Below are 14,040 nucleotides of genomic sequence, written 5' to 3'. Positions count from 1 at the left end.
CCTCAAGAACCTTTTGAAAGGCATCAATTGTTAAAGGGACTCTGAAGTTGCATCTGTGAGAATTCTCAAGTATGGAAGAGGTTCCTAATGAGAATGGAAAGTGTGATTAATTTTAATCAAGTCCTTTAAACCTTTAGAAAGTCACATCGGTGTTTCAATTTTTGTTGCATTCTTGTATCATCCAACATGAAATGTCAACAGATGTTCTGCAATGAACAACAGTCACATACCAACAGTGTTTAACAGCAGTGTAGTGGCTATGAGCATGTTCTTCACCTTCTCAAAAGAAAATACTGATGATTCATTTGTTTCACAAAGAGGAATTAAAGATCAGGAACTTTGAATTTCCATTTCATGCAATTCTAGAGCTGTTCTCATGAATTTCTACCAGAAATGATCAATATCATAGGGTGGAGAACAAGACAGCTTAGTGTTCTGGTTTGTTATTACTGAAGAAAATGTGTATGCGCAACGTAAACTAGCATTGTCTTTTTTTACAGTATAAAGAAATAGGTACAACTAACAATATTGGACACATTAATGTTTTCAAATCTGAATCACTAGCTTTGCAGATAGTGTCAAGTTAATTTTCCAGTCTATCCAGTTGCATGTTCACTGGGAATTAAAAATCTTCTAAATATATATTTTCTATTTTTTCATTTGGAGTGGATAATTTAAATGAAAATATTATTCTGGCAGATGTGTGATATGTAGTTTCGGGTTTGCAAGCAATCAGTAATGTTATTAGCTTTGCAATGAATCTAATAGGCAGCTGAACATGGGTTAGTAATTTGTTAAAAGATAAGAGCAGATTATTATCAAAGATAGTTGCCATTCACCCACTGCTGGATTTATAAAAAGAATAAAACACTTGACTGATTCTATTAAGTTTTAATTTGTCACATGCCTCCTTACTTAAATGTGTTTCTTGCCAGAGAAAAATCTTTGAGTTTTTTCAAGCCCTTTCCCCCTATTTTATGGATTAGTCTAACCACAGTATATTATATATAGACAGATATGTCATTAAATCATACATTTTTAAGAAAGAACTGTTTGTATTTAGATAACGAGGCCAACAGCTTCTTTTATAAAACCAGATAATCTCTAGTCAATGTGAGACCCCACCCAAGGGGACCGACAGAGGGTTTTGTATTAATTACAATTTTTTTCCCTAGTTTGTTACATTTTCATTCTCAGTGTGAATAGGCATTTGTGTGGGTGAGAGAGAGTCTATTTCCTATGCATAACTTATCTCAGAGAAGAACAAGTGTTGAGGTCCCCAGCATGCTCATTAATCCAAGTACACAATGACAATCCAGTGACTAACTCATCCCTTTGCTTCAATAAACCACAACTAACAAACTCGAGAGATGCTGGACAAGGGATTGAAACAAAGCACCTGTAAATGTAGCAATTAGGAGCAGGAGTATGCTGTATGGCCCTTTGAGACTGCTTCACTATTCAATATTATCATGACTGATGATTCAACTCAATGTCTTATTCCCACTTTTGCCCCATACTTTTTACCATAAGAACAATATATAACTCCTTCTTGAAAACATTCAATGTTTAGCTTCACCACTTTCAGTGACAGAAGGTTCCACAGGCATACCACTCTCTGGGTGAAGTAATATTTCCTCATCTCAGGCCTACCTCATATCCTTAGATTAGTGGTTCTGGACTCACTAGTTAGCAGGAACATTTTTCCTGCATTACCCTATTTAGTCCTGAATTTTATAGGTTACTATGAGATCTCCCCACATTCTTCTAAACTCGAGTGAATGTCATCCTAACCATTCTAGTCTCTCTTCGTATGTCAGCCCTGCCATCTCAGGAATCTGTCTGGTGAACCTTTGTTGCACCTCCATAACCAAAAGGTCCTTCCTCAAATAAGGAGACCAAAACTGCACATACTATTTTCTGTGTTGACTTACCATTGCCCTATACAATTACAGCAAGGCATTGCTGTTCCTGTACTTGAATCCTCTTATTTTGAAATCCAACATACCATTTACCTTCTTCACCGCTTGCTGCACCTTCATGACTACTCTCAGTGGCTGCTGTAGAAGGACACCCAGATCTTGTTGCACCTCCCCTTTTCCCATTCAGACAATAATCTGTGTTCCTATTTTTGCTAGCAAAGTGGATAATCTCACATTTATCTATATTATACTGCATCTGCATTTACCCACTCAATCAACTTATCCAAATCACACTAAAGCATCTCTGCATTCTCCTCACAGCTCACTGTCCTACCTTACCTTGTGCCATCTAAAAACTTGGAGATATTACATTTAATTCAGTTTGGTCTTACAACAAAGCATGTGGGTGATTGGGAGAAGAGGGCAATAGGAAGAGGAGTTAATATGGTTTGGAAAATACTGGAGGGTGGAGACCTTGAAGGGAGTGGGTAACAGGGTGAAGGAATGTAGCAGTTATCAGAAAGGTGGATGGGTCAATCAATATTTAGCAGTGTCCACATATCTTTAATTTGGCAGCATTTTGTCTTTACCTTTTTGGTCATGGCATGTAGAAGCTCCTTTAATAACTACTCGTTAGGCTATACGTAGACTTGGTCTTCCTGAACTCAGTCACGCTAGTTTTGGTGTAGTCCCGGAAAACCTCTTCCAATTCACATGGCCAATATAGATTTCTTTTGAAGTACAGCCACTGCTGGGTAAGTAAGTTTTAAACTCACGCGCAGCCAGTAAGGTGAAGGATCAATTACTCAGTTCTTTGCACCTCTAGAGGGGTATGTAATGTTGCCATGAAAATTCCCTTCTCTTCTTTAAATTGTACCCACAGATCTTCATGAGGCAGAAACAAAAACAGAAGTTGCTGGAACAGCTCAGCAGGTCTGGCAGGATCTGTGAAGAGAAATCAAAATTAACATTTTGGGTCTGGTGACCTTTCCTCAAAACTGATGGTAGCTAGGAAAGTGTTGGTTTATATGCAGAAGATAGGGCAGGGGAGGAGGTAAGGAGTAGGTATGGGTAGAGCCCAAAGAGAGAGAAAAAATTGGACAGATTGCTCACCACTAACAGTCTCCGTTAACAGCTATTCACCCTCCAAGCCAGATTGTTATCTACTCCTTTGCTTGTCCAACTGTTCTTCTCTCTGCTTGGGCTCTACCAATAACTGTTCCCCCATCCGAACTTCTGCAGATAAACCAACATTTTGATTTCTCTTCACAGATCCTGCGAGGTCTGCTGAACTGTTCCAGCAATTTCTGGTTTTGTTTCTGATTTACAGCATCTGCAGTTCTTGCATTTTTTTTCATTTGGCAGGCATGGGTGCAAATGGAGTATAGCATCTGAAAGACAGCACAACTGAAAATGCAGCTTTCCCTTGGTATTCTGCTAAAATTCCAGTTTAGGTTAAGTGCTTAGGTCCAAGAATGGGACTGGAACCCAAAGCCTTCTGACCCGGGTCTGGAAAATGGAGCAAGCTGACCCCACTGTAATGCATCCAGATTGACCAATACTATGAACTGCTGCTCGGATGACAAAATAAGTAAATCATAGGATATCGTACCATTCTAGCAGTTTGCTACACATCTACAGAGGTTACATAACCAGAATCTCCACATTCCCTTGCTTTTCCAACTTGCATTTACTGTTGTTGTCATCCACCAGGACAACATTAGTATTGCAGTGCATTGCCAAATTATGAAGGATACAACATCCAACCAAACACTGAAAATGTTTCTGTGAGTTACATGATGATATTCCGTCCCCCACAGGAAAGTGCAAATTTCTGAATATCATTTTTCAACTGTCAAACATGTACTTGGAGTCTTCTCATTATCTGTCTCTTCTGCATAATTTGGGAATTATACTCGAGTTATCAACTGTGACTTTAGACCTTATCTCACTCACCTAGGAGAATGACATTACATTAAAATAAAACTGACAGAACACACACCGACATATAGATTAATATTTTATCTTGCAATTTATCCACCCCCGTCATCTGTCCTTTCAAAAAATTCCTACTGATTTTCAAACTGGCAAGGATGCATGAGTCACTGCTTCGAGATAGATTGTACGAGTATCTGTGGTATCAATTTTGGTTTCATAGATTACGTACATAATTTTAGAATGGAAACCTTTCCAGTAATTTTACTAAACATGTACAAATGATTGTGAAAGAAATCCAGCGTTTTACACATTAGTGATAAATCAGATGTTTTTTCACATAGGAATCTGAATTTGAACATTACAAACGAATGCTTATTGTAATCCCTGGAACTAGTTAATTTAAACATGATCCCATTGATCATATTCTTTGGTTGAATGCATTTGGTACCATTTTAGATTCTAATATCTAAAAAAACCCCACTGATCTCTATGAAACCACTACAATAGTGATTCATGCATCATGAATAAAGTGGATGTGTCATATTAATACTATGAGGGTAGCTCTTTTTTTCATCAACTGTGGCCTTCATTTTTAAGTAACATCCAGCATTCTTTGTACATCAACAAATAATACTGAATCAATAAACATTTTGCACTATCTCATGATTTACTCAGTTAATGGAGAAGAAAATTCAGGCAGCATGTTGAAGCACTTTCTTTGTGTGCTTTGAATTTACAACAACGTATATTATATTTTCAGAAATGGTTTGCAGGATGGTGGGTCTGCTGCAAAACATCTTTCCAGCCACAAGCAATGGGCAAGCAAATTGGCCCCTTTCCTGCACCAGGTGGGAATTTTCCTGTTAGGTAACTGGGTCCCTTTCTCTTTTTTTAGATTAGATTAGATTACTTACAGTGTGGAAACAGGCCCTTCGGCCCAACAAGTCCACACCGACCCGCCGAAGCGCAACCCACCCATACCTCTACATTTACCCCTTTAACCTAACACTATGGGCAATTTAGCATGGCCAATTCACCTGACCCGCACATCTTTGGACTGTGGGAGGAAACCGGAGCACCCGGAGGAAACCCACGCAGACACGGGGAGAATGTGCAAACTCCACACAGTCAGTCGCCTGAGTCGGGAATTGAACCCGGGTCTCTGGCGCTGTGAGGCAGCAGTGCTAACCGCTGTGCCACCGTGCCACCGTGCCGCCCACACCGTGCCGCCCAATGACTGAAATGAGGCCGACTCAGTGCAGACTACAGAACCAGTGATCCATAAAGTTTTAAGTATTGCCTGACACCCCTATATGGATACTGTTGCCATTTTTATTTCTGAAACATATTCAAAGTGTTGAGATGGTACCTCCATTGCTAGCTTGAAAACTAAGTGTTGAAATGCTTCCTATTGGGTCACCAACATTGGAAACCTGGCCACAATCCTTAACTGGATGGTGATCACACATTAGTCATTCCAAGGGAAATTGTATCTGATAATTAAACTCAGCAGCATGTGGACTCAGCAATGTATTTGATCCCAATATCAGGCTCCTAACCACTAAAGGAAAATCTGATTTTGTGTCAGAATAAGATGGTACCACTGAAACAAGATGATAAGAATTTTATTCATGGAAGTTCTAGTCTAGTAATAAACAAATATGGGCATGACCTTTGGAGACTAGAATGTATACTCAAACAAAGAGAGATACTACATTGAAAAGTACTCATTAAAATTATAATTAAGTACACATTAAAATGTTAGTTAAGTAGGAAGAGATGGTTTAGACAGAAAATTATATGTGGATGTAGATTGGGAAACAAACAGATTACAAATCTAGAAATCTTGATTAATTTTATACAACATACTAATACAAGGAAACTTCTCTTTTCACGATGTACAAAATGATGGAATAGTATACGTTGGACTGCTTTTTGTCATCATGAACACATGACATCAGCTATACTTGCACTTGCCTATAGGTTTTTCATTGGCTTTTGTGTCAGGTATTCTTGTCAACCAACCATCAGTAAAGCTCAGTGTTTTCCACAGATATCTTGGACACATGAACAAGTAAAAAGAAACTGTACAATAAAACAAAGACAGTAGATTCTAGGGATCTGAAACAAAAACAGAAAGTGCTGGAGAAATTCAGCAGGTCTGGCAGCATCTGTGGAGAGAAGAACAGTTAATGTCTCTGATGTTATGTAACTCTTACAATGAAGGGTCACTGGACTCAAAACATGAACTCTGTTGTTCTCTCCACAGATGTTGCCAGACCTTAACCAATCAGAATTATTCATTGGCAGAATGGTTGTTAAGATATTTAATTCAAAGTCAAATCAGGTATAGAATGCAAAATAAAGATAGGGAAAAGGAACTTGATTAAGATAGAGGTAAAAGAAGCAAAGAAAATGTAAATTAAAATTATTCTATTTAATGGTATACTTTTCAAGGTTTATAACAGTATAAATAAAATTTGAAGGAATCCAACTTTACACAAAGTTAATTTTCAGTTCTAGAATGGCACTTGGCAGACATCAAGACCTAGCACATAGTAAACATACTCTTACCAGACCCAGTTTGTTTTGTTGTGTACGTTTAGTTGGTATATATCATGTAACATCAGCAATTTCACACTGTTTCTGTACATTGATGTTGAATTTTTCAATGTGATGCTATTCCCCTACTTATTTGCAGCCTTTGGAAGAATAGGGTGTCTTGTACAACAATCAAGTCAAACTGTGCATGTGTAGTTACCAGAAGTTGCTGTTCAATTTATATCATAACATCAGCAATCTCTGTTGGCCTCATCATTATATCCAACACAAAGTCTAGAGCATTGTCTGCCTGCATCCAATTAGTTGATAAAGAATTATGTGTGTTAGCAGAATAAATAGAATGTGAATGGCTGCAGTATTTTGTCAAATAGAAATGCATCTTTCCATTTTTCTCTGCTTTGAAAAGGTATTAGCTGTCAAGTGGAGAAAATAGTTAACTTTTGATTTGCTTAAGTGTTTTGAAAATAATGGCAGCAAAAGGTTTCTCAAATTTGTAGAGTGCCCAGACTTCTTCAATAGGATGAGGTCACAAATTATATACATGTTCCCTAATTTAATAACAATAATAGATAATAATAGAAACACCTTAGCTGCTTGACCCAGTAAGAATGTTGGATCACAAGGCAGCCTTATGGATTGGATCATGTCGCTGATGCCTTTTTTAACTTGAGTATATCATTTCATTATTTTTTAAAACATCAATAATTTGAATAATTTGTGGAATCGTTCCAAAATATAACCTTAAAAGCTGCTGCGTTGTCATAAAATCCAATTGGTTCTTGAATGTCTTTCAGATAAGGGACTTGGTCATGCCGTCTCATCTGGCATGTCCATGGCTTCAATCCACTGTATGAGCTTGATATTTCATCTTGAATTATGGTAGAGATTGCAGTCCTGACAGGCACTGTTCCTTTAAGACAGCGATGTGACAACACACTATGTGACGGTCTGGCTAAACATATTACTGTGCCTTCTATCAATCTGTGTAATGGAGTTAGTATAGTCAGTTAGTTATGTGTAAAATGTACAGCAACATGAGGGAGCACAGGACCCACACTGTGTGTAAGTCTGTGACAATATTTAGTGTTAAGTTTACCTCAGAGAGCTCAAGAAGAACCTGTCAGTGTTAAATGTCAAGCAAAGTAAGAAAATAGTAAACATAAATGGCATACTTCATGTCCACTTAAGTGGCTTGATTCACCAGTTTGTGGCGAATTGGAAGGTTAAAAAATGCCAGCAAAACTGGATAGATTTATTGGCATCAATTAAACTCAGACCTAGGCAACTTGCATCACAATATTTGCAGGCTCATGCCAAATTGAAAGATCTATTCCACAGATTGATCAAACCACAATTTGAAATAGTCAAACCCACAAAACTGCGTAAGTGATTAATTGCAACTAACTACCAAAAATTGCAGACTCAAGTAGAGCTAAACTGTCATCCAACAAATGGTTCACAGCAAAGTTATTCTGCCTTAGTGCAACTAGTCAAGGATAGCTGTATTCAAGCAGCTAAATAACTGGAGCCTCTACAATCGTCCACTTTATCAATCATTATAAAGTTCAACATGTGGGGACAAGAGATAAGGTATAAATATTTGCATGCCTTTTCAGCCAAAGTGCTGAGTGTGAGATGCTAATTGGCCAGTTGCCAAGGCTGCATGCACTCAATGAAAACAGCTTATATTCATATAGCACCTTGAACTGAATAAAATGTCCTGATGCACTTTAGAGGACAATTATTAAACAAAGTGGGACTTTGAACCGCGTAAAGAATGACCGGAAGTGGTCAAGGAAGAAAGATGGCATGATCAACAGAGTCACAGATGTTGAGAAGGACCTGGAGGCAAAGCTTACCTTTATTTAGCTTTCGTTCCCTTTACAGACCAAAATCTAATATCATAGCTGCAATGTTGAAGACCTGGGCACCAGAACTAGATCTTTCTTTGCGAATCTGGTCCAGTAAAGCTATAAATCAAACATTTACTTAACAATATGGAAAATGGACCAGAATTGTCCTAACTACAAAAGTTCAAACATTTCTTAACCTATCAGTACTTTATTTTATCCTTCCATGAAAGATGTTTCACTAGATAATGTAGCATTTGTTGCCCATCCTTAATTGTCCTTGCAAAGTGGTAAGCTGCCTTCTTCAATTACTGTACTCCTGCTTGCACTGGGACACTCACAGTGCTGTCTAGAAGGGAATTCCAGGATTTGAGCCAGTGACGTGAAGGATTTGTCATAATGTTCCAAGTTACGATGTTGGGTTGCTTCAAGGGAAACTCATGGCTGGTGGTGTTCCACTGCATCCTCTGCTCTTGTTTTCCTAAGTTGTAAAGATTAGGGAGGCATTGTTGGAGGAGGTTTGTTGAATTGCTGGAATAAACCTTGCATACAGTATTTGATGTTGCCACAGTGGAGGGAGTAAGTGTTTAGAATGATGGATATGTGCTTGTCAAATGGCCTGCCTTGACTTGAATGGTAGAAAGTGAGGACTGCAGATGCTGGAGAGTCGAGAAGTGTGGCACTCGAAAAGCACAGCAGGTTAGGCAGCATCCGAGAAACAGGAGAGCCGACGTTTTGGGTTTAAGCACTTCATCAGGAATGGCTGATGAAGAGCTTATGCTTGAAGCATCAACTCTCCTGCTCCTCAGCTGCTGGCTGACCTGCTGTGCTTTTCCAGCACCACACTTTTTGAATTTGACTTGAATGGTGACAAGTTTATCATGTGTTATTAGAGCTACACTTGTCCAGGAAAATACAGCATTCCAGCACACACATGACTTGAGCCTTGGGATGTGATGGATAGGTTTTGGGAAGTCAGGCAGTGAGTGACTCATTGCAGAATTGCTAGCTTCTGACAAACTCTTGTCGCCACAGTATGTTTATGACTGCTCAGTTCAGTTTCTAGTCAGTAGCAACCACAGGATGTGGTCAGCATAGTAATGGTCTTGAATGTCAAGAAGAAATGATTAGACTCCCCCTTGTTTGAAATGGTTATTGCCTGGACTTGTGTGGTGAGAAATTCAATGATTTTGTGATAATATTAACAATTCCACATTTCTCTCTAATTTACTTACCAGCCTCAACTGGATATGTATCAATGTTCCTTTGGTGACACCGAGTTAATTACCTGGAATGTTTTGATTTGATACCATCATTGGAGCATTATTGTAACATGGACTGATATTGTTCAAAAAGAAAGACCACCACCACCACAATCAAAAGGGCAATTTTCAGTATTGTACACATTCCAAGAACAAAAGAAAAATCAAATGAATCTGGAACAGCATATTAACTTGTATTAAATCAACCTCATTATCTGGAGTGAAAGGAGGTTCAGTGGGCATCTTACATACTCTTCAGCAAATGATGAGCTGGGAGTGGGGTTAATTAAGCTACGGTTGCAAGTGCAGAGAAAACAGACTCTGCTTCAATCCATAGAAGATTCTTCTATGCTTATACAAAATAAAATCAAGCCGAAGAAAGATCTTAAGGAAGGAAGCAGGAAGGAATGACTTCTGTAACTTTATCGCTATATTTGATAATCTGTAGTAAATAAATTGAATTTTAAAATTGCCTGCTTATTTACAATAGAATTATTAATTGGGAAAAGGCACCTAATTGGCACTGACACAAAATAAATGCATCAATGCCCAGAAAAAATTCAAATTTGCTATAAAATACAAAATGCCTCAGGGTATGCTGTTACAGGATTTACCCACACTGACATTTGCATTGAATTTTCACCAGCTGAGTTCAGATATAAAGGTTAGAATTATAGAATTAAACTTTAAAGACTCCCACACACAGAACTTGAAGATTAAGTAGCTACTTCAGTGTTTTGCTACATTTGATTCTCTTACCCTGTTTTTCACACAAAAGGTCAAGGCAAGGAAAATAAAAGACTAATTTTATTGACTTTCCTAGAAATGGGCTATTTACAATTCTGACACAAGTAAATACTTGCTTTTCTGTGGCCTGGCTAAGCATAGTTTGTAAGTCAATGATTATACTGTCAAGAGGGAGGGATGCATGTCTAAAGCTTTGCCAAGGCTTTTGCCAGTTTCATAAAGGGGTTCTTACTCCTGTCAAAAGAAGCCTTATCAGAATGTGAAAAGGAGGAAAGAACTGTTTAGGAAGCTGCCAGGGATGACTCGAGAGCACCTGAACCACAGTGTCATTGAATATGTTTTCTAGTTGGCCGCCTAAATTAGATCTTGAACTCCTGGTTCCATCAAGAAAGCAAACACAATGAGGTGCAAAATTTCTCTGAAAAGTCCTTGATCTTGTTTGTTTCTCCACAGTTTTGTTAACACAGGAGTCATAAAGAACATTCAAGTGTACTGTTCACCATGTCTTGAAATTTTCTTTGTGAATGTGTAATAGCAGTCCCAGAAGTTAAGAGACCAAAACGGAAATGTTTTCAAAGTCAAATCTATTCACTTTTTCTGAGTACAAAGGCAGCATTGTGTAAATGCTTTCTGCAGTGATGCTTATTAATTAACGCATCTCATTTCATCAGCCAGCTTCTCCTCACAATCAGCACCTGTCAGGTCACAGGAATCATAGCTGGTCTTCAGTGGAGCTAATTAATTTTTCTTTTAAAAATATTCGCATCAAACAAGGCAACAAATAGAAAAGAGGATAACCATACTTCCTGAGCAGTATAATGGAGTTTAATATTTCTTCTTTAATAGGGCCAACTTATATTACATGTCCTACATTAAATGAACTTTCTACTTACCATAAATAATCATACTTAGTGAAAACTATATTTATTATACCATTCATTCATTTTATTTTCACATGTTATCTCTTAAAATATGATTGATAAATTATATATATAAACACATGATTGCAAAACACACATTGAGTGGAAATCACTAATTTTATCCTTGCAAATATTCAATCTGGCATATGTTGAGTATTGAATTCTATTACATCAATTTTGAAGATAAAGGGACTCAATAGACGACATTTCTCAAACATAAAATATTTAAATCAAAAGAACATGGTTCTTTTGCTACATAAGTTTAAACATAACCAGTAGTGAGAAAGATCAAATTAAGTTTTATTCACTGTAATTATAGTTCAAGGAAGTTGCTAGCAACCCTGTGCCCTTTGCAATCAGAAAATCTGTGACCTGTAAAGGTTGGCTTTGCGTCAACAATGACAAATGATACTTCTTTGAAAAACTACAGGATAAAACTTATGTGTATTCCTGCACACACAACTTAATTAGGACAACATTGTAAACAATTGGCTCCATATCAGGCATACAAACTATTGAAAACATGCAAGACCAATGTGCTTTTAAAAATAAATGTGGTTCGATCAGGCTGATATACTTTCATATTTACACATTGGAAGCAAGCTAATTAGTTTGTCGAATTCTACATACCAAGATGATGGAACAAGACTGTCCATTTAACTGAATGTGAAAAGGAGCCCCATATAACTGAACAGAGCTCCACTGATTGACATAGTTAAAACAAATCCCCTATTCAGGCTTGTTCCCTCCTACTATACTAATTTATTACTGTATGCCACCAGAATGGATAATCACTGCCTTTTAAATAAATAACATAAATATTAAATGAGGTATTCTCAGAATGCCTGTTGTATTTTTTCACAGCACATCACTGCGGTATCATCTCTTTGACAATGACTTAAAAATTATGTTTAATTTTCGTTAGCCATGGGAAATTATCAAAGTCTATAATCACGTCTGAAAACTGATCTCAGTTGTCAGTGTTAACAATCACTATTTAATGAAGAATTTCTTAGAAAAAGTTTCTTAGATTATATAGAAGACCAAGTCATTCTACCAAGCCCACACCTCCAGACATTGTTGTGGTATCCCAATCCTGTGCTGGGTTCTAAAACAATCTAATCATGTAAGCCAGGTTAAATAAGGATTGAGTGTTTTTAGAGTATGTTTTCTTTTCCTGCTTTTTGATTGCTGCCTATAAAAATAATAAAATAAAGTTTGTCAATGCATGGAACAGCATCAGAACGGCTGCATTAAATTAACACAAACGCATTATTTATGCCAGCTTTATCATAAGAAATTGTCAACATTTCTTTAGCTGGCAGTTTCTATTCTAATCTTTCTTTCTGCTTTGTAATTGTCTGAAGCTACACTCTTCCCTGCTGGAAGATTAATTAGCCAGTTCCCCCTGCACAATATACCATACCTCTGAATGCTGTGGAATCTGGAATGATGCCAACTCTCTTATTACAATTCAGCTGGCTGCTGCTGTGAGAGGCTCACTGCTCCCCTAACAACAGTTGCTGTGCCAACTTAACCCCAGCACTGGCTAACTTTCAAAAATCACAGGCCAGACAAACTTTGATTGGCATAATTACTCACAGTCATTAAGCGCAGTCGCATTACACATGCAAAACAGGCGAGTGGAGTGCACGCCGGCAGCTCGCATCAGTAAGACGTGCAGTTATTCAACAGTGTACTGTAATGGAGAAGGCAACCAGCTCCTACCTAATGGATCTCAAATACTAAAGCGACAAAAAGCCTCAGTGCAGAATCTACTTAAAGAGCAGCATTGAGATCATCTGAGGAGGGTAACCTTGTCAGCCATGTTGGATGCAAGGCTTATGGCAAACACAGTAGGATACGTTAACCAGACAACGATTTTCCCACGGTCTTATACTAAGTAATCAGTAATCAGCTCTTGAACAATTTTTTTTTCTACAGCTGCCATTAATGAAGACAAGACAAATCTGCATACTGCCATTCTTCATTGTGCTAACTTGGCAATGAGCCTACTGCTCGTCTGAATAGCCAAACATAGGGCCTTGAGGTGAAAATGTGGAAACAGCTGAACGCTGCAAAACTGCCTCACTCAAAACGGTGAAACAATTAACAAAGGGTGGGAAAATTAGAAGCGAAAGCACGCGTAGACTGTTGAAACTCTCACTTTTGCATTCTTTCTATATCTTCGACTTGCTGTCCGTGCGGGAAGGAATTTAGTAATCACCAACTGAAGTACAGATGCAAAATACTGTACAAAAAAAGTGGACCAAACAAAAACAAAAAAAAAATGAGGCCAGGCTGAAATTCCTGCGCACTCTACAACCATCACTAATTAATTAGCGCTAAATTACCTCACAGATCGGCCAGGCATCAGCTTCGTGAAGTTTATTCAGCTCAAGGCGACAAAATCGAAACAAAGCGAATAAAGAATATCCAGCAAGACCCAGGATTCAGCTGCTGGATATGAATCAGAATTTATGGGAGAATCTGCTGCATGTGAAAGCAGGTCATAAGCTCTGCAATACAGGCTGCAACAGCCAACTGCAAAATGAATACATCACACTCAAACAGGCTGACGCAGCCACAGCACACATCCTTACTTCACACCATCAAAATATTCGATGAAACACACTTGCGAAAATACTAATGATGTTGGCCATTTTATCACACTTTTAATTTTTTGTGCCATCGGGAAGTCCTTGCCTCCTTAAGCTTTTTGTTACCAACGCGGCTATTTTCAAGGAAATCTAGTGACCCGCTATGAGAGTTGGAAATTTGCCTAACTTTGGTCCAAAATGATTGTTTACTTGCAAATTAGCAATTACCATAGTTATGT

The 14,040-nt window shown here is 37.9% G+C and overlaps 1 protein-coding gene across 8 annotated transcripts in view; it reads right to left on the bottom strand.

Annotated features, from left to right (window-relative positions):
• The window catches only part of tnrc6c1 (trinucleotide repeat containing adaptor 6C1), a 693,384-nt gene extending 679,605 nt beyond the window's left edge, over positions 1 to 13,779 (bottom strand). For 6 of the 8 annotated variants that reach the window (XM_088000550.1, XM_088000552.1, XM_043714631.2 and 3 more), the window contains exons 1-2: positions 13,556 to 13,779; positions 2,513 to 2,867 (exon numbers count right to left, since the gene is read on the bottom strand). The gene's annotated coding sequence lies outside the window, so the exon portion shown is untranslated. The remainder of the gene's footprint in view (positions 1 to 2,512; positions 2,868 to 13,555) is intronic. The other 2 variants (XM_088000546.1, XM_088000547.1) reach the window with 2 other exon arrangements.
• Positions 13,780 to 14,040: the final 261 nt, after the last annotated feature.

The sequence above is a fragment of the Chiloscyllium plagiosum genome, unplaced genomic scaffold, assembly GCF_037043375.1.
Source record: "Chiloscyllium plagiosum isolate Xiang-an unplaced genomic scaffold, Cpla_swu_hap1 HiC_scaffold_25, whole genome shotgun sequence".
NCBI classification, from domain to species: domain Eukaryota; kingdom Metazoa; phylum Chordata; class Chondrichthyes; order Orectolobiformes; family Hemiscylliidae; genus Chiloscyllium; species Chiloscyllium plagiosum.
This window is presented reverse-complemented; position numbering and strand designations above follow the sequence as displayed.